Genomic DNA, 20,197 nt, shown 5'->3' with positions numbered 1-20,197 from the left:
GACCGAGGAAGGAAACAATGGTCGAATCGTACTCAGGAGGGAGAGAGGATTCTAGGTGTGCTCCAAGCCTAGATGTGACATATGAGGGCCAGGAAGGGGTTCTCGGATGACCTACATAGTTTGGTGCATAAATGAGGAAGTAGAATGAATACACAGCTATCAAGTTTCTTCTCTTGTTGGGGAAGGAGAGGTAGACCCTTATTAAATCTGGGCACTCTGGAGAAGTATATGTTTAGTGTGTGCATTTAAATATTTGAAGAGGACCCCTAGAGTGGGAGTCAGCAGACTGTGGCCTGCAGGTCAGATCTGGCCCATGCTCCATTTGTGTAAATAAAGTTTTATTGGAACACAGCCACACCCATTTGTTAGTATATGTTTCTATGGCTGATTTCCTGCTATAGTGGCAGAGCTGAGAAGTTGTAACAGAGACTGCATAGCCCACAAAGCCTAAAATAATTACTATATGGCCCTTAATGGAAAAAGTTTGCAGATCCTGCTCTAGAAAAATAAAAATAACACAAAACGTCCAATGCAATATAGAAAAATATATATATCTAAGAAAAAAAAAGAATCCAAAAAAAAAAAGCAAAGAAGATTGAAAGGAAATACATATTGTAAACAGAAAATGGCAAGAATTAGTCTAAATGTCAGTAACCACAATGATTGAGAACAGAGACATTCTCTCAATAAAGCTAAAAAAATTGTTTTGAATGAGACCAAAAAAGAGAAAAAGAAACCTAAGAAATCTGAAAATAAAAGGATGAGGAAAGAAATCCTTCTTATACAGAGCATAGAAAGCAAATGAGCCATGTTAATGTCAGCGAAAGAGAAGTAAAATGAGCGTAGTTTAGGGATTGAGGAATTGCTTAATGCGGTAAAAGGAATATTCTGCTGGGAAGTCGAAGTTAAAATACACGAACTTTCTGTACTTGACCATGTAGCTTCAAATACAGTAAATAAAAAGTGATCTTATGAGGGAAGAAGAAGGACAAATATAGAGTAACAGTGTTGAGCTTCGAAAGTCTCCAAGACATCTACGTGGGTGGACACAGATGATAAAATTGTGTGGGGACGTAACACACACACACACACACACACACACAGCACACAGGCATGTAAGTACAAGGAGAACTGGGAAAATGTGATGAAAACCTGTAGATTTTCTTAGTGTTGGTGTCCTGCTTGTGATGTTATCACTCTGTAAAATGTTTCCTTGGCGGGAGACTGGAGAGCGTGCTCGCCATCTCCCTGCATTATTTCTTACAACTGCATGCGAGTTGACGAGGAAAGTCCTCCAGAGGAACACATCGGGTACAGAAAACTGAGTAACTCTTAGGTCAGATGAGGGAGTCGAGATGAAAATTTCAGACTGCAGGGTTTGTTTGTTTGTTTTTTTTGAAGATTTTATCTATTTATTTGAGATGGAGTGAGAGCGAGCAGGGGAACACCGGTGGGCAGAGCAGCAGAGGGAGAGGGAGAAGCAGGCTCCTCGCTGAGCAGGGATGTGGGGCTGGATCCCAGGACCCCGAGATCATGACCTGAGCCAATGGCAGAGGCTTCACCAGCTGAGTCATCCTGGGGCCTCTGAACTCCGGGATTTTAAATGAAGAACAGTAAGAGCCCTGAATATACAAACCCACAGCATGAAGCCAAATCTATACTCAAAGGACAGGCTATAGCCCTACATCCATTTATTAAAAGGCAGATAAGACCCCAAATCATAAAAATTACTGAAGTCCGCTTTCAATTCAAGAAGTTAGAGAAAAACATTCAGAGAAGGCAAAAAGATACTGTTACAAGTGCAGTCAGAAAATGGAGTAGATGTTATCAATAGTTCTAAGTGTATTCTTTGAAAGGGCTGGTCTGATTTCAAAATAAAAAGTGGAAGACACAAAAAGAATATAACTACGGAGATTTTACTATTATATGTACCTTTATGCCAATTAATTAGAAAACGTAAGTGAAATGTAGAACTTTCTGAGAAAATAAATGCTTCCAAAATTGGCTTCTCAAGAAAATAAATTTGTCCCTTAAAATGGGGATAAAACTTCCTAAGCCTTATGGGGCGCCTGGGTGGCTCAGTGGGTTAAAGCCTCTGCCTTCGGCTCAGGTCATGATCCCGGGGTCCTGGGATCGAGCCCCGCATCGGGCTCTCTGCTCGGCAGAGAGCCTGCTTCCTCCTCTCTCTCTGCCTGCCTCTCTGCCTACTTGTGACCTCTGTCTGTCAAATAAATAAATAAATCTTTCAAAAAAAAAAACAAAAAAAAAACTTCCTAAGCCTTCAAGAAATAGATTATCCTCACGTTACAGGAGCTGTTTCGGGACAGGAAAAGGCGTTCTGGGACAGGAAAAGGCGTTCTGGGTCCTCTTCCAAGGAGCTCTCTCTCGTATCAGAATCAGAGGGTAACTCAGCCAAACTGCCGGCCGGTGTCACTTCTGAACAGAAACCTACAATCTTCTGGGGGGGAAAAAAAAAGCAAGTTTAATTCCGCCAGATATGGAAAGAATAATGCAAGCATGACCTAGTAGAATTTATCCCAAGAATGGAAGGAACATTTAATATTTAAAAAAAAAAAAAAAAGGTTTTCATCTAATTTATTATATTGACTGCTTGCTTTTTTTTTTTTTTTTTTTAAGTAAGTTGTTCAAAATTAGGACTGTTCTCGTCATAGAACAAAGGCATGCCCTCAGCTTGCTTTTGAGGGAATCCTGGGAGAACTCTGTCACACTGTCCTTTCTTGTGTCCTGCCCCTGGGGGCACAGGGGAGGCTGCAGGAGACCAGGTCGTCCTTCTCAGGGTGACGGAAGGAAGGCAGTGTGCTGTAGTGAACAGAGCAAAAATTCTAAAGTCAGGCCAGGCTGAGAAGAAAATGGAGAGATTATACGATCTAAGCTGCTCCGAGAGGTTGCATACGGCCTGGAGGAAAGAGGTGTGGTTTGAATCGTGTCCCTGTCCCCGGCCCCACTGGTGGATCTGTGACCTTATGTAATCAAGGTAAGGTCCTACTGGAGTAGGGTGGGCATTATTATAAGAAGGCCACGTGAAGGGGCGCCTGGGTGGCTCAGTGGGTTAAGCCTCTGCCTTCAGCTCAGGTCATGATCCCAGGGTCCTGGGATCGAGCCCGGCATCGGACTCTCTGCCCAGCAAGGAGCCTGCTTCCTCCTCTCTCTGTCTGCCTCTCTGCCTACTTGTGATCTCTGTCTGTCAAATAAATAAAATCTTTAAAAAGAAGGCCACGTGAAGACACAGGGACCCAGAGACACACAGAGAATTCCACGTGGCCTTGGACAGAGCCCCAAGCCAATGAATGCCAAGGATTGCTGGCAAATTCCAGAAGCTAAGAGAAAGCCATGGAGGAAGGGACCAACCTGACACCTTGATTTCAGACTCCTAGCCTCCAGAACCACGAGCAAGTCAGCGACTTCTTTAAAGTCACCCAGTTTGCAGTGTTTTGTGACAGCAGCCCCAGGAAACAAAGACACCTAGCCTGGAGGAGGAACAGAGCCAAAGGGCGACCAGACTGTGCCCAGACCTGTGGCTGGTTCAGCCCCGACTGTGCTCCGCTGTGGTGGAGGGTTCTGTCCCCAGGGCAGTAACGCAAGCGTTTGCTGAAGCAAGCATCAGTTCTGTCTGAGAGCACAGACCCTCATCCCGAGTCTCAGAGGCTTTCTACACATAACTTCCACAGAAAATGAGCAGTTCAGAGTCAAAAATAACCAAGCCTAAGAAGAGAGAAGGCACTCTGAGCCAGAGCCAGAGCCAGCAGGAGCAAGTTACAGCAGAAACAGACCCTCAGGACCTTGGATCCTGCAGCATTTAGGCAGAGACAGGAAAATAACTATGTTCGATGCGTTTAAATAAATAGAAGGCACGGCTGAAACGCCGTGCAGGGAATACAGAGCCGTAAAAAAATGATGAAGCAGGTTTGGAAAAGAACCAAATAGAACTTTACCAGGAGAGTCATCATAGCTGAAGAAAGGGTTTCTAACTGGAAGCCAGACGTGAAGAAACCACCCGGAACACTAGAAGGAGGAAGGTGTAGGGAAGATAAGACACATGGAGCGGAGAAGGACACCTGACTTCCATCTAATTAGAGTTCCACAGAGAGAAGAGAAAAATAAGCTAGAGGCCACGTCTGGAGAGCTCATTGCTGAGAATTTTCCAGAACTGCTGAAAGGCAGAGGTAGGAATGGGGAGTGCTTTGGCGAAAGGAAGGAGAATGCTGTAGAAGTCAGTGAGATTCAGCTCATAAAAGATGGCTAATTCTTCTCTCAAGTCCTGGGCTCGGAGCTAGTTCCAGCCCAGCCCCCAGAATGACTCGGCAGATGCCAGACCCTTCACCCTTCCTCCTCTCCAATCTAGATCAGTTCTTCTTACCCACTAGTTACTGAGGGGCAGCTCCTGAGAACTGAAAGGTCCTTGTGCTAGGACAAGGTGTCAGTGAGGAGCGAGCCTTGAGACTCTTGAAAACTTGGCCCCAAATCAAGCAGAGTCCTTTCCCGGGACTGCCCAACTCAGGGGACTGCCAATCTTGTAGTCCATAAGAATGTCACTTAGAGTTGGGCAGTGCACAGCCTGTGCAGCTGAACTAGGCCACCCACCCTCCTCTGATGCCTTCTTTTCCCAAGTTATGTGCCCATGGGGTTTTCCAAGTTTAACCAGAGGCTTTTTCCCCCCTTTGTTTTCTTTCCTCCCTCCCTCCCATGATAGGATGGCATCCATCATTGCCGGGAGGATTTTATGAGGCAATGAAGGGAAGCTAATAGCTCTGCAAAGAAGAGCGGGGAAATTTTCCAGGCATATAGTGTTCCCTGGCAGCCCTGAGAAACTTGGCTGTAAAGGCCACACTACTTACTCAGTGAGACAGAGCAAGGCCTGGGCAGAGCTGTACAGACACGTGAATTTGCGTGTACACACATGCACGACTCCCCCTGGGAACACTGGCTGGGCCTTTTGGGCCAGGCTCCAACCAGGCCTGCTTGCTCCCTACTGAGTTGAGCATTTGGACCCAACTGTTGGTGGCCTAGGCTGCCCGGACCCATGCTTGCACAAGGGCACCGTAGCCTGGATCACAGGCCAGGAGATACGGATTCGTCCGTCCTGCCCTTGACTCTCTGTGTGGCCCCATGAAATGACTCAGCCCCTCTGGGCTTTCCTCTTCCCACCTTTCCCTGGCGACTCACAAGCATCAACTTTCTAACGAGAACATGGCGGTCTTGGGTGATACCCTGTAGCCCTGGGCCCATCTGGGAGCGAAGGTGACTGGGGCCAGCCAGTGTTGCCGGATCCCCCTCAGGGCCAAACACCCGCCTCCCCCACGGGAAGGGGGCTAAGATGGCTCCTGAGGCCCCCCATGCCCTCCGTGGAGAACAGCGTCCAGCCCTCTGTCTGTCTGAGGCTTCTGTCCCTGCACACAGCACTCTCTTGGGGGGAGGCAAGTCTGGCTCTGGGAACAGTCTGAGTCACAGACGCCGTCAAGAAACTGGGTTTGTTATTCCAAGGACGTGGCAGGGAATCGTGCGCTATTCTTGGAGGATCTTGTAGTCGCTCTGAGAACAGCTAACAGAGCAGTTTGTAATTAGCACTTTGGCTGCTTAGTGGCACTATCTGCCTGACGAGGGGTTTGGGGGAACATTCGCCGAGCGAACCTTCTTTGGTACCTGCTAGGTGCCAGACCCCCTGCTCCCCAGGATCAGAGACCGAAAAGGGGGAGTAGCACAGATGTGCTGTCATTTCTTCCGGCCGCAAGGGATGCAGGCGAGGTCCCTGGTGTGGGGTTGTCCGTGCTGTCAAGGAGGGGGGCAGTGTACGAGTGAGTCCCCTCGCTCGGGAGTGTGGTGAGCCGTGGGGGTCCTCCACAGAGGGGGCGCGGCCTCTGGCCCAAGGCCCAGATCACCGCAGGGAGCCAGCCGGGCCAAGGCTGGGGTACAGGGGTTTAACAGGCAGGGCCGAGGCCGGAATCAGGAACTCGCCTGGCTTATTCTAAGAGAAGGAAGCATGCTGGGTTCCTACAGTGGGAATCTCCTTCCTTTTTAAGGATGAGTAATATTCCCCAGCAGGTCTTCGATGACTCAGGGAGGTCTGTCTCCTCGTGTGGCCAAGAGGCTCCTCAGGGGTTCTGTCTTAGTCCCCTGGACCCCTAGCTCCTGGTATGGAGCCTGACATCAGGCCCCGGTCTAAGATCTCTTGCTGAGAGGGGATGCTGGAGGGTTTGTTGAGACAAGAATTTAAGGACCCTGTCTACCAGATGATGAGGTTGAGAATTTAACCTCAATAAATGGTCCAAATGGCCCTCCCTTGGCAATGCAGTGATTTGGGCTGGAACCAAGGAGTCTGTATTTTGAAAGAAATAGCAATCTTTATTTCCGAGATCAGTCAGAAACATTAAATTAAAACCAAGTAAATACTCTTGCATGGAGTTTACGTGGGTTTTCCCTTGGCTCCAAGGTTTGAATTTACTACAAAGTAACCCGAAAGAGAGAAAAAAAGTATTTTTCTAAATCATGCATCTTTGAGGGGCACGTGGGTGGCTCAGTCAGTGAAGCATCCGGCTCAGGTCGTGATCTCAGGGTCCTGGGATAGAGCCCCACGTCGCGGGTCTGCCTGGGCTTCTCTTCTCCTTCTGCCTCGCCCACCCCACCCGCTCCTGTTCTGTCTCTCAATAAGTAAATAAATAAAATCTTAAAAAAATAAAAACATGACATCTTTGTAAAAATGTATCAAAGCTGTCCTGTTTGCTCACATTGTATCCAGATTCTGACCACCAGGAATGCATCAATAATTACTTCTGACCTCGAACATAGCACTTACCCGTTTGGGTCCTTGCAAACATAGAGCATACCTGTGTGTTCCACCTTGTAGGTTAATTTGAAAAAGCAAGAGCATGAAGCGAAAGCTTTTGTAAACCATAAAATGCTATTATTCATGCCAAGGGTATATATGTATGTACGCTGATGTCCCTTTCGATGACGGTTGTTCAATTCTTAGCTGTTTCTGTCTTGGCTGCACAGAGAGATGGACCGGACTCCCAATACTTACTGAGTCACGGTGGAGACAAGGTCCCTTGATGACACGCAGCCTTGGCTTCCTCAGCTATAAAAATGGGTGTAATAGCCATGGAGTAGAATATCATTCTGGCCTAAGAAGGCAGGAGGTACTGCTCCGTGCCACGGCGTGGATGAACCTTGAAAACGTGATGCAAAGTGGAAGAAAGGCAGACACAAAAGGCCGCATGGGGCGCGAATCCATTTACGTGATGCGTCCAGAAAGGCAAGTCCGTGGAAACAGAAAGCGGACGAATGAGAGGCAGGAAGTTGGTGGGGGTGGGAGCAGAGGGCGAGGGCTCACGGGACCCAGGCTTCCTTTTGGGGTGAGGAAACGTTCTGGAGCCAGGTAGTGGTGATGGCTACAGTCTGTAAATACACTCATCACCACCGAATCGGACACTTTGAAAAGCTGTATATCGTATGTGAATTACATCTCAATAAAACAGGGCACCCGGGTGGCTCAGTTGGTTGGGCGACTGCCTTCGGCACAGGTCATGATCCTGGAGTCCCGGAATCAAGTCCCGCATCCAGCCCCCTGCTCAGCCGGGGGTCTGCTTCTCCCTCTGCCCCTCCTCCCCTCTCATGCTCTCTCTCTCTCTCTCTCAGATGAATAAATAGAAGTCTTTAAAGAAAAGAAATAAAACAGATAAGTGGGGGCAGTCCATCTGGTGTGAGGCAAGCGGGAGGGTTCCGTGACTCCTAATTTACTTGGGTTGCCAGACTGTGTGAATGGTCGGAGGGGTCTGTAAACCAGGGAACCAATCAGAAGGTCTGGTTTGCTGTGCCCCGGAGTGTGGGTTGTGACGCAACCCTGGTAGGGCCTCCAGGAGCATTAGCGTTGGACAGACTGGACGTCCCCTACAGCGTCCTCCTCACACTCTGTATGCGGGACTGCCCTGCAGGGAGGCACGGTGGGGTGGGGGGCTAAGGCTCTGACAACCCCCCACCCTTGCTCCTCAGTTGTATCTCTAAAGCACACTCCGTGTGGTCTCTAGGATCTGGCAAGTTTGGGAGCTGTGGTTGCGGGCAGTGCGGGGAGCCGTGGAGTGTCGGGATGTGGTGGGCTGAAGCGGGCAGGACTGGGGACACCGGCTCCTACACTCCAGCATGGGGCGTGCGCCCCTCCAGATGGGACGTCAGCCCCACCCGGCTACTTGCAGCCTGCACGAGACCAGCTGTGTTTCTTTTGGAACAAAAAGCACATCATAATTTGCTGATGGCTGTTTTGCTTGGGGCCCCTGGAATGGTGCACAGAGGCGGCTCCGAGCAGAGGTTCATCGGTGGGTGTGTCAGCTGAGCAGAGAGAACCTCGTCCGGGCAGAAACCAAGGCAAGGGCAGTGCTCCCTGCCAGCCCCCGGCTTGTGCTCCATCACTGGGTGTTAAATGCAGGCGTTAGCGAAGGTCTGGAGGCGATGAGGACTGAAGTCTGGCTCAGCCCCTCAGGGACCCCTGGCTCAGGTCAATGGCGGGCTGACCGGCACAGTTGCCGTGGGGTGGTGGGTTGGGAAAGAGCCTGGGAAGATGGAAATCCCAAGCACAGCTAAGCGTAGGAGGATTTTGCCAGAAGGGAGGAGTAGAGAGGGGGGTGGTACCAAGAAAGTGGGGTTGTGGGCCGTGGGATTTGGTTTTTGCAAACCTGGGAGCCGTTCCTTGCATGCTTGTGTGCTGACGGGGGCGGGGGTCCAGGAGAGCGACAGACTGACGGCAGGTGGGAATTGGAGGAGAGAGAGACGGGGATCAGAGAGAAGGTGCAGGATGGCCAGTGGGAGGCACAAGAGCTTGCCAGGCGCTGCCCCCCCCCCGCCCCCATCGAGGTGTCCGGTCAAAACCCGAGCCCAGGATGGCCCGGGAAGTAAGCCCCCAGCCCTGGTAGCTGCAATAGTCACTGATGTTCCACGAAAGTTGTTATCACACTGTCATCATGACAAGCGGTCGTCACCAGTGGTAGTGAAAATCCCAGCTCTGCCTCTGGGCACGCTGGGTGCCCCACAGCTTCTTTCCCCTGGCAGCAGGATTCGCGGAGGCCCTCCGGGGCAGCATCCACAGGGCACCCAATACCTGCCAATGCGCCAAGCTCCGTGCTGGACACTAGGGTCACCAAGCCTTACCCGCCCGGAGGTGCCCCCCACCTGCAAATATCTGGGGGTCCCCCCTTCTTCCCACCCCATAGCTTGGGGTTTCTTCCCTAGAGGGGAGCTCCTCTCCAAGGCCAGCATGCTCCAGATGCAGGACCTTAGGTGAGTGACGTGTTCTGGTGACATGGAATGATCTGGATGTTGCTGCTGCAGTGATAGCCTCTGGCAGAGGTGACGGAGCGGGGTGGGGGGCAGGAGGCCCGGGAGCACGCCCCAGAGGATGGGCTCGGCCCCCAGCCAGGCTGTCGGGTAGGGTCCCTCTGCGGTTGTTTCCCTCGTCACATCTCGGCCCCGGTGGCGTGCAGGCTTGTTTGAGCTGGCCTCTGTGCTCGCTATGGGGAGCACCCCCTGGAGGCCAGCGTGGTGATGGTCACAGCTACAGTGACCAGCAGAGCAGGGTCCCTGGAGCACGATGAGGAGAGATTAGGAGGGGAGCGCTGGCCGGGGGAGCTGGTCTCGGTTTTGACTTCCTCACCTGTAAATCTCCTCTCCCCTTTTCCCGAAAAGAGGGGGGTTTTGCAGGCCTGGCAGGAGGGTGGGAGACAGGAATTTGGAGTGCCAGTCGCCCTTCTCTTGTGGCTGTCCCTGAGTGGGGCAGCCTACCTTCTCTGGACCTGCTTTGCTGTCTCCAGCACAGCGATGGAAAGCTCTCCGACTGATCTCACGGCTGCCTTTCAGGCTGGGGTGTTACAGAAGAAAAGCTACACTACCTTCCTTCAAGGATCTTCTAAGGGTTCCTAGCCCTGCAGAGCAGTGCGTGTCCTGCGGTGCCCGCTCTCTGTCCCGTGGCTTTGACAGTCCAGCCCTGCAGTGGCTTGGCCGCATTCCCCAGCCCGGCGCTCTGGGCACACAGCGATGATATTTATGGCCTTTCCCCGAAATATTGGTGCCTGCATGGGGGCCCAGGGCTTTGGGGGCTCCATGAGGCCTTGTTTCATTGCTCCGGCCAGGGCAGGGGGTAACGCTGGGTCTTCCAACCCACCACGCTTGCAAAATCCAGGTCTCAGTCTCACTTATAAGGTGACGGTTGGACTGGAGTGGGGGGTCTTTACCGTTGCCTCCAGAGAAGTCTTGGTGGAAGCCCCCCATCTCCAGCTACAGTTGGAGACTCTGGGGGCAGGGATGCGACCCGCTCCTCCCCCAGCTCCTTCCAGCTCACACTTTCCTGGGGGATGTGCCTGCCCCTGCTCTGACCCCCCAGGGGGCAGAGAGGCAGCTGTGGATGCAGACGTCGTGCACATACTCCCCCATCCCTGGAGGGGCTGGTCCCAGGCACACAAGGAATTGCTCCTTTCTTCTGCGCACCCCCATTCATCTGGAGCCAACCATCCCTGGATGCAGAGGGTAGGGGCAGAGCTGCCCATGTGGGGGCAGGTGAAGTTCTGTTACCCGCTTCAGCCTCCGATGAGGGAGGGGCCCGCAGACCTGGGAAGCCGAGAGCAGAGGAAGGGGGCTTTCCTGGAGGATGTGGAAGAGAGACCCAAGAGAACCAGAGGGGATGTTATAGACACATCCCCTGGAGGCTGCCTCGGCCCCCGTCTCCCCCGCCAGCCACCCTCCACGCTGTCACAGATGTCTAGGCAGGCTCCGAGGGCCTGGCTCGATTCGCTTCCAGACCTAATGGCCAGAATGCAGCCGAATTGCGTTTGGACGGATTCCATCCTCCGCTGTGTCTGCACAGCCACGCTCCTAAATTCCATCTGTGACGTAAACCACAGCTAATCATGGAAAAGCAGATTAGGTTCAATAAACTCAATTTTCTTCTTCCCTTCCCAGTCCGGCGTCTCCCCACGGCCTTCGCTCAAAGAGGGGTCTTGCCCACCTGCTCGGTCACGCACCCTTTTGAGCCCAACCCCAGTGACCCACCAGGCTCTACTAAAGTCCCTCCAGCCTGGCCACCCCAGCCCCTTCAGGGATGCCAGGGGGATCCCTGAAGCCTGGGGAGGCCCTAAGACATGTCCTGACCTTGACCCCTCAGGCAGAACCAGGGGTTCCTGGTCACCCACAGGCTCCTTTTGTCTTCCTCGTATGGGTCCTGATGGGACAGGCTGCCGGAGAGGAAGGGAATGACACCCTTCCTGCCAGGCCTCGTGCCTTGTCCAGGGCTGGGCTCAGCCCCGATGGCCTCCCTGATTACCACGCCAGCTGGCTCAGACTCTGACCTCTGGCCTCTCTGCTTCCTCTAACACACTGATGACCATGGGGGCCGGGGTCCTTCCTGAGGTCGTGAATTCAGGGCTTCCAGAAAGCCAGGGGCCCTATCAGAGGCCCATGGGAAGGTCTGTCCTGTCCCCCCTGGAGAAAGCCTGGGGGGTTGTGCAGACAGGTGTGTCTTGGGCACGGCGGTCACTCGGACTCCTCGCCCAGCCTCCCTTGCAGAAGGGCCTCGGGAGACGCGTGCTTTTCTTCTTCCCTCTCACCGCGCCAGGCACTGGGAGCGGCCCTGTTGTGAGTAGTAAAATATGATTCTGTCTAACCCATCACGACTTCTGCAGGGACAGAGATGAAATGTGTGTCTCGCACGCGCCGAGGCAGCCGGAGTGGGTGTAATGAGATTGCGAGTTCAGCTGCTGGCTGAAGGGGGCTCAGGGCACAGGCAGACACACCAGTCACACTACCTTCTCTCCTGAGCGGCCTGGGGTCCGCCTGCACACTCTTGCTTCAGGCTTAACCAGGGAGAAAGCAAGGGGACCCTGCCGTGCCTGTGTCTATGTCTATGTCTATGCGTGTGTCTATGAAATCAACCAGGCACCTGCCAAAGGGTCGCTTGTCCTTTGGACGTCTGTGCCCTGGGTGCTAGGCTGTCCTTCCCTGATGGCGGTGGGTTTAGGGGCTGCACCTTAGGTAAGCAGCTCAGCCAGAAAGCTATCCGGGCTCAGGCACCAGCCTTCCTACCCCTGCTGAGCTCAGAAACACCACCTAACTGCACACTGAGTACTGGGTGGAAGTGGGTTAAGCATTTGATGTGCATTATGTCATTTAATGCTCAAGACAGTCCAATGGGGCAGGTGCTGTTCTCAACTACTATTTTGCTATTTTGTAGAAGATAAAATGAAAGATCAAAGACTTTAAGCAATTTGCCCACGATCACCGCTGGGAGGTAGCAGAAGGTCTGGCTGACTCAAAGTACATGGTTTTTAACAGCTACCTTGACTGTCCTTCTTTGGCTGGTACTCAGACTCCTGCTCAAATTCTGCTTGCTGCTGCCTTGTAAAAAGTCAACTAATAAAAGTACAAGGAAAAGTTGCACCCAATTCCGCTGATTTGAGATAACCCTCACCAGCCTCCAGCGAGCATCATTTCAAACTTTCCCACAAACAGACACATACAGAGTAGTGATGACAACAGCAACAAAATGGGTTTTAGCCATTTTTAGCAGTTTTAAAATGAAAAATCGAGTTTAATTTTCTTAAATTTAACTGAAGACAAATCCGTTTGCGTGTATTTGAAATGAAATGGGAGGAAATTGCTAAACTTCAGAACCACACTTCTTCCTCTTCAAGTGATAGTAGTTCCTAAAAGTTTCTTCAAGTTAATGTAGAGAAGAGAGAAAAAAATTTTCAAGGGAAAAACTTTTTTAAAAAAAGATTTTATTTATTTATTTGACAGAGATCCCAAGTAGGCAGAGAGAGAGGAGGAAGCAGCCTCCTTGCTGAGCAGAGAGCCCAATGCCGGGCTCGATCCCAGGACCCTGGAATCATGACCTGAGCCGGAGGCAAAGGCTTTAACCCACTGAGCCACCCAGGCACCCCGAGAAAAACTTTATAAACAGCTTTATTGAGATATAATTCACATACCAGACAATTAATTCATTTCAAATGCACAACTCAGTGGGTTTTTGTATACTACATTTTTACTTTTGAAAAATTGTGGTAAATATATGACATAAGATTTGCCCTTGTAAACATGGTAAGTGTACGGTCCCGTGGCATTTAAGTACATTTATAATACTGTACCTCTACCTACCTTACTATTTCCTAAATGTTTTCATTTCCCAAATAGAAACTCTACAGTCCATGAATAATGCCACCCCAATTCCTACTTTCCCTAGCCTATGGAAAGCTTTAGTCTACTTTCTGCAAGAAAAACTTTGAAGAGATTGGAATCATTTTTTTTAATGAACAAATTTTACTTTTCAAAGCAGTTTTAGGTTCACAGCAAAACTGAGAGCATAGTACAGAAAGTTCCCCTGTAGCCCTCTGCCCCACACATGCACAGCCACTGCCACTACCAACATCCCCCACCAGTGTGGGACATTTGTGACAATTGATAAACCTGTATTGGTACATCATTATCACTCAAAGCCCATGTTTGCATTAGGCTCACTCCTTGTGTTGCATATTCTCTGAGTTTTGACAAACATACGACAATGTGTATCATCCAGGATAGTTCCACTTTCCTAAAAGTCCCTGTCCTCCAAGTGTTCTTCCCTCAATTTTTTAAGCTATATAATGAACCAGCATTCATGCCATCCACCTCTGTTTTCCCCACTTTCAATTTTAGTGGAAAATTTTAGTTATATTATTATTTGTGTCCATTGTCAAGGTTTTTATATTCTATTCAATAATGGCAAGTGCCGCAATCTCAAAAATACTCATTCAGTATTCACCGGGGTGTCTCCATTGATGAACTTATCTTCAATTATTGGTTGGATTTTGGCATCAAGCAATTCTTTTATGACCGTGTTGATGTCTAAGCCTCTGAACTTGTGTTACAGAATGTCCATTAACTTTATACTCAAAGGACAGTTTTGCTGGGTATAAAATTCTGTGTCACAACTGCAGATAATGCTTCACTGGTTTCTGAAATTGGGTTGCTGTGGAGAATTCTGAATCTCCTCAAATCACCTCCCTGGTGCCCTATTTATATGGTTCTTTCTTTATCCTTAAAGATCAGGAACCTTTTTATTTTATTTTTTTTTTAATTTATTTATTTGACAGACAAAGATCACAAGTAGGCAGAGAGGCAGGCAGAGAGAGAGAGGAAGGGAAGCAGGCTCCCTGCTGAGCAGAGAGGCTGATGTGGGGCTCGATCCCAGGACCCTGGGATCATGACCTGAGCCGAAGGCAGAGGCTTTAACCCACTGAGCCACCCAGGCGCCCAATCAGTAACTTTTTTAAAGGTGTATTGTTTATTTAAGAGAGAGAGCATGTGCTGGCAGGAGGGAGGGCAGAGGGAGAGAGAGAAAGAGAATCTTAAGCAGGCTCCACTCTGAGTGCAGAGCCTTATGTGGGGCTCAACTTCGTGATCCTGAGATCAGAATCTGAGCCAAAACCATGAGTTAAGCACTTAACTGACTTCACTATCCAGGCACTTCAAGATCAGTAACCTTTTAAGGATGTCTTGGTGTTAATCACACCATCAAGTTTTCCTGGGCCACAGAATGGCATTTCATTTTTTGGTTTGTTGGTTGGTTGGTTGGTTGGTTGGTTGTTTTTTTAAATATTTTTATTTATTTATTTGACAGAGAGAGACAGAGAGAGAGGGAACACAAGCAGGGGGAGTAGGAGAGGGAGAAGCAAACTTCCTGCCGAGCAGGGAGCCTGATGTGGGGCTCGATCCCAGGACCCTGGGACCATGACCTGAACCAAAGGCAGAGGCCTAACCACTGAGCCACCTAGGCGCCCCATGGCAGTTCATTTGTAGCCTCAATTTTGTTTTTGTTTTTTAAGTTCAGGGGATTTTTCCATTATATATTTGAATACTCTCCCCCTGTTCCGTTATTGTATTTTCTTCACCAATTATGTATGTGTTTGCTTTTCTTTTCCCTCCCATGTCTGTCATTGTTGTCTTATTGGTCTTCTCCACTTAATCTCGTATGATCTCTTGCAGCCGACCTTCAACACCTCTGGTCGTTCATGCTCTGCTTTGTCATTTTTTCATTGCTTATAATAGGGTTTTTAAACAATAGGTGATATATTCGTCTTTCTTTCTCATTTTCTCATGAACTCTGTTAACTCACCTTTCAGCCTTCATCTCTTTCTGCTCTCAAATAATTTCTTTTTAAAACTTCGGTGTCTCGTCTCTTATACCCATCTGCCCCTACCAGTTAAGCGAGTCTATCTGTAGTTTCTCTGGGTCTGTGACTTGTTTTTTTTCTGAAGTCTTTCTGTATTTCTCTGGATGATTCCTCATGCTGTGTTCTTCGTCTGCCCCCCATCCTGGCCATAATGCATAAGACCCATGCGAGTTCCTTTGGGATTATTACTCTTCAGCTACCTTCTAAACAGCAGCCTGTGAAAATGTGGGAAGTGGTCTGGAGTAGTCTGCAGCTCCATTACGGGCTGACTTACTATCCGGAAGGCTCTCTCTTCTCCCTGAGAGATTATTCATCCTCTGCCTAGGGATTCTGTCTCTCTCAGGTTTCAGGGTTCATACATCATGATGGTTCTCGGCAAAGCTCTTTGCATCACTGGCTGTCTGTGTTCTGACCAGCCCCTCGCTGCCCCCTCTCTCTCCCCACCCTCACTTCATTCCCAGCCACACCCTTAAGGGAAAGCAAGGTTCTGGTGTAGAACTGGCATGTGGGTGTGATTTCCCATCAGCTCCCACCCCATTTCCATTCCGCAGTGTAACATCCCATCTCTGCGCGGACCCGGCTGTTTACAGCCGCTCTCCTCCCATGAGCCCCAGATTGGACATTACCCAAATGCCCATCAACAATGGAGGGGTTGATTCGATTACAGTACATCCACCCAATGAAAGACATAGTAGACAGCAGTGAGGACAAACAGTCTATAGTCACATGCAGTAATTTGGATGAATTCCGTGAACATGATGTCGGTCAAAAGAAGCCAAAATCGAAAGAGCACAAACAGTATGCTTCCATACAAAATCGCTCAAAGACAGTTGGGTGTTGGCAATCCATTGGCTTTGGTCTCTCTTAAAGTACAAATCAGGCAAATGGCGGGACAGTGGTTATCCATAGTTGAGGAGACGTGACTAGAAGGGGACACACGGGGGACTTCTGGGGCTGTTAATTTCCCGTTTCTTGATCCTTGCAGGATATGTGTCCTTGCAGGATACTTCCAATATGTGCCCTCCTTTGTATATGTGTAATACTTCAACTCAGAATTTTTCTTTGGACAAACCAAAGACAGGGGGGATGCCTCTCCCCACCTGGGGTGGCATCCACAGCCCAGGTTCCTCATTGCAGCAGGAGGATCATGGCCATGACTTTCAGGAAGTGATACTGACTTGGGGGCAGTCTAAGGAGGAGGTCCCCATAAGCTCTCAGCATGTTGCTTTCTTCAGTTCTGCCTTCGTGGTGTCTGTGGTTTGGGGGTGTAGCAATTTCCTTGCTTCATCAGCTGCGGTGACTTCCCTGTGTCTCTTGTTGGTGTTTTCGAGGAAGGGCCATAGAACGGAAATGATCCTGAACTCCTCCATCTTCAACAGGAAGTTGAGTTGGATTCCTGAACCCACTGGCGTGGGTGTTGTCATAAAGAAACAGGCCTGACTCTCTTAGCTAAGGAAAACGCTGGTACTTGTTGAGACCCCTTTGGAGTGATCGTCTTGAAAGACAACACCCCAAGCGGCCAGGGCTCAGAGATCAATGGCCATCCCCCGTGTTTTGCTCCTCTCGGTGGAAATGCCTGATGTTTACAGTTTATGGTCAAGCCTCGTCTGAGGAGGGCGTCTCTTCTCCCCCAGAAGGAGAGCACTCCTGGAAGCAAGTGACAGCCTCTTGTCACCCTGCTCCTGCCGCACCCTGAACTTCATGGGTGCTCCGCTGCAGGGAACGGCCACATCTCAGCCTTGAACAGCATCCTCTCCCAGGACCAGTGGCTGCAAGGTGCGGCCTCGGTGTGTTCACACCAGCCCAAACCCAGAATGCAGCACAACAGCACAGGAGGCCCACCAGGGGGAGGTCACCTTGATGGCGTGGCATATCAGTGCCTCAGGGCCTTTGCTTGGCTTGTACTGTTCCTTCTCCTGGAGCACAGTCTCCTTTCCTCTGCTCTTCCAGAGGTTCCAGGAAGCCCCGCTCACGTCCCTTTGAAGCTCCACCTTCCCTCAAGCCTTTCCTCCGTCCCCTCCGTACTGACAGAATGCCACCCCTGGCTGGTCCACTTTTCTCATCTCCGTGACACTGGTAACCCTGGAAAGCAGGCGGTCTCATCCCCATCCTCTGCACAGCGAGAGCCAGGCGCAGCAGGCCCAGCCACGCGTCTTGGGAGGCACACGGCTCACAAAGGCTTTGTTAGGTTTTGAAATCCGATTCTGGAGTGGAGCTCCCCCATGACGTCCCGTCATATGTGGTCACTCGTGGAGCTCTGGTTCCTCCCTCCTCGCCTAAGTCGCCATGCACAGAGCTCTAACTGTGCAGCACTCTGTTCTTTCCTTCTGTCTGTCTATCTGCTACCGTTGTAGCTCTCTGGTGACTTGCGGGCAGAAACACCGTCTCTCAACCCATGACAGATGGAGCTGCGTCCAGAGCGGGGTCTGAGTCTCGCGGCCACCATGGGGCTGGCGCTCTTGGCTTTGCCCCCGCTTCGCCTGGACACTTGGTCAGACTTGTGTGCAGGCGAGCGTGGGCAGGTCATGTTCCCGGGGGCCATTAAGACAGTGGAGGGCGGATTACTGAGACTCCTAGAGTTTCTCAGGAACTTTTAGGGATTGCATCTGACTTCTTTGTCATTGAGTCACCGAGGTGGCGATGGGACTTGGCCCAGGTCCCGGCGTTTCTCCTGCGCAGCAGAGGAGAACTCCTGAGGCCCCTGCAGACGTGGATGTGCCTGCTGCCCTGTCGTGCAGGGCGTGCTGCTTGACACCGGGCACCGGCTTCCTCTTCTGTGACAGGCCTCTGGGACCCTCCCGGCAGGGTGACCCTGAGGCTTCAGTGAGGACCACGCAGAAAAGCTTCAGAGGCACGACCTTCATGGAACCTGGTCCTTCCGTCTGTCTCCAGCACTCACTTCACCCCGCTCCCCCCAAGCCTGTGGTTCTCTCTTCTTTGCGGCAGGACGTTCCCCAAGCCCAGTGCCTGCCCGACCCTCTCTGGCCAGTGGGAAGCTCACCCCCATGGCAGTTCGGATGTCTTGCTGCCTGGCCGATCCTGGTGTCTCGTGGGAGGAGGCGATGCAGTCGGGGCTCTGGGCCATCTCCTCCGATCCGCTTCCAGCCAGGCTTGGGTGTCGGCCTGTGGGCCTCGGGCAGGCGGGTCTCAGAGCCGGGAGGGAGCAGCCCGAAGCCCCCGCTCTCTCCCGGGGCCCGAACCCACACGCCCTGTCAGCTGTGAGCTGGACCCACCTGCCTTGAGCGAGGGTTAGGGATGGTCTCTTGGCACTTGGGCTTGGCCTCTGGAGAGTTCAGCCCCTCCCCTTTGTGGAGAATTCAGGGGTTCGGGGTGACCAGAGAAGACACAGGACCAGGAGGGGCAGTAAGTGTTTGGTGGCATTGGAACAGCTCGCTGGTGAGGGAAAGTCCCTCCCGGCAAGGGGCCTTCGGTGATGTGCGACCACCACCCAAAAGGGGAGGGAGAGTCACATGGGGGCTTGCGTGAGTAGTGACATCACTCAGAAGCCTGATGGGCAGACTTGGGGTCTCAGAACTCTCTCATTTGGGGTCTCAGAACTCCCTCATTTGGGGTCTTCCTGTCACAGAAGAGGAAGCCGGTGCCCCGTGTCTCAGCTGTGGCTAGCCAATGTGGGGTTCAGGTTCATGGGTGATGTAAAGTAGATGAACACTAATTAGCTAATAAGGTGTTTACTTGGTGGGGGCGGTTCCTGGGGGGGGTGCAATCGCTTGAGCGTCCAACTTTTCATTTGGGCTCAGGTCATGATCTCGGGGTGTTGAGATGGAGCTCCACGTGGGGCTCCCTGCTCAGTGGGGCGTCTGCTGTCTCCCTTACCCTCTGCCCCCGTCCCCACTCAGGCACACTCTCTCTCCTGAAAATAAATCAATAAACCTTTAAAAAAATAAAAAAGAGATGTTTATTTGGATTGCATTTACAGCAACTGGATGTGTGAGAGCTTGAGTTTGGTGCTGGGGCATCAGGCTAACAGTCCTACCTGCTGTGCCGACATGAATAACACGGGAGTTGCTTGAGGCTGGTACCACGGCCCGTCTCTGGCTTATGCATATAGTATCCCCCAGCCCCGTGTCACTCTCCCTGGCTGGCTTATTAAAGAATTTCTTTCAGCCCTACATGGCTATTGTCCCAGAGTTTCGGTGTGTTCTTCTCCCTCAATCTCGTTAGATAGCCTTAGTGCCAGAGTGATGCCCAGACCTCAGACAGAAGGTGCCCCGGGGACGCCACCTGCCTGGCCGGACCCTCGTTCTTACCACTTAGCCAGTGTCACCATGAATCTTCATTGACTGCTGTCCCCAGCGTGGTCTTTCTAAAATGCTATCCTAATTCTGCCACTGCCTATCTCGGAAGACTTCACTCACCTTCCAGTTAGCAGCATGGAGCCTCTCTGCGGGGAACCACGTATATTTACGGCAAAGCCCCCACCATCCGGGAGATGGGATTATGCTGGGTAATTCCATTTTCCAGATCACCGAGAGTATGTCTCCTTTGAGCCTTGCTTGCTTGTTTTTAAATCTGATTGCTTTCGGTGCAAATCTTCGTCCAATATATTCTTAGTCTTCTTAAGTAGAAGCTTCTGTGAGTACATTGTGTATTTCCTCAAGGGCCATATTGAGATACAGTTCACGCTCTCTGCAGCCCGCCCACTGATCTTGTGTCTTCTACCCCCAAGACCGAGCCCAGTGTCACCAGCAGAGCAGGCGTTACAGATAGCTGCTGGATTGAGCTGGAGCCCCCGTACAGATCACCTCTCTTGGAGAAGTCAGGGTCTTCTGCCCGGAAGCAGTGGGGCCCCTCTGGGCCCAGTGACATGCCCGGGACCGATTGTCCCAGCACTGGAGGGTCCCAGGCTGCTGGTGTTTAATTTCTCACGTGGGTTTTTTGGACTTTTGTCGGTCCTCCCTTCCTTCCTGGGGCCAGCTGCGGTCACTGCAGCTGCCTCCAGCGATGCCAGAGCCCCAGGGGCCTGCCGCTGCGGCT

The 20,197-nt window shown here is 51.2% G+C and overlaps 1 protein-coding gene across 18 annotated transcripts in view; it reads left to right on the top strand.

Annotated features, from left to right (window-relative positions):
* PITPNM2 (phosphatidylinositol transfer protein membrane associated 2) overlaps window positions 1-20,197 on the top strand; it is a 135,479-nt gene that overhangs the window by 81,454 nt on the left and 33,828 nt on the right. For 2 of the 18 annotated variants that reach the window (XM_059140006.1, XM_059140007.1), the window contains exon 3: window positions 16,837-16,978. The exons of the other annotated variants lie outside the window; for them this stretch is intronic. The gene's annotated coding sequence lies outside the window, so the exon portion shown is untranslated. The remainder of the gene's footprint in view (window positions 1-16,836; window positions 16,979-20,197) is intronic. 18 annotated transcript variants of the gene reach the window in all.

The sequence above is a fragment of the Mustela lutreola genome, chromosome 11, assembly GCF_030435805.1.
Source record: "Mustela lutreola isolate mMusLut2 chromosome 11, mMusLut2.pri, whole genome shotgun sequence".
NCBI lineage: Eukaryota > Metazoa > Chordata > Mammalia > Carnivora > Mustelidae > Mustela > Mustela lutreola.
This window is presented reverse-complemented; position numbering and strand designations above follow the sequence as displayed.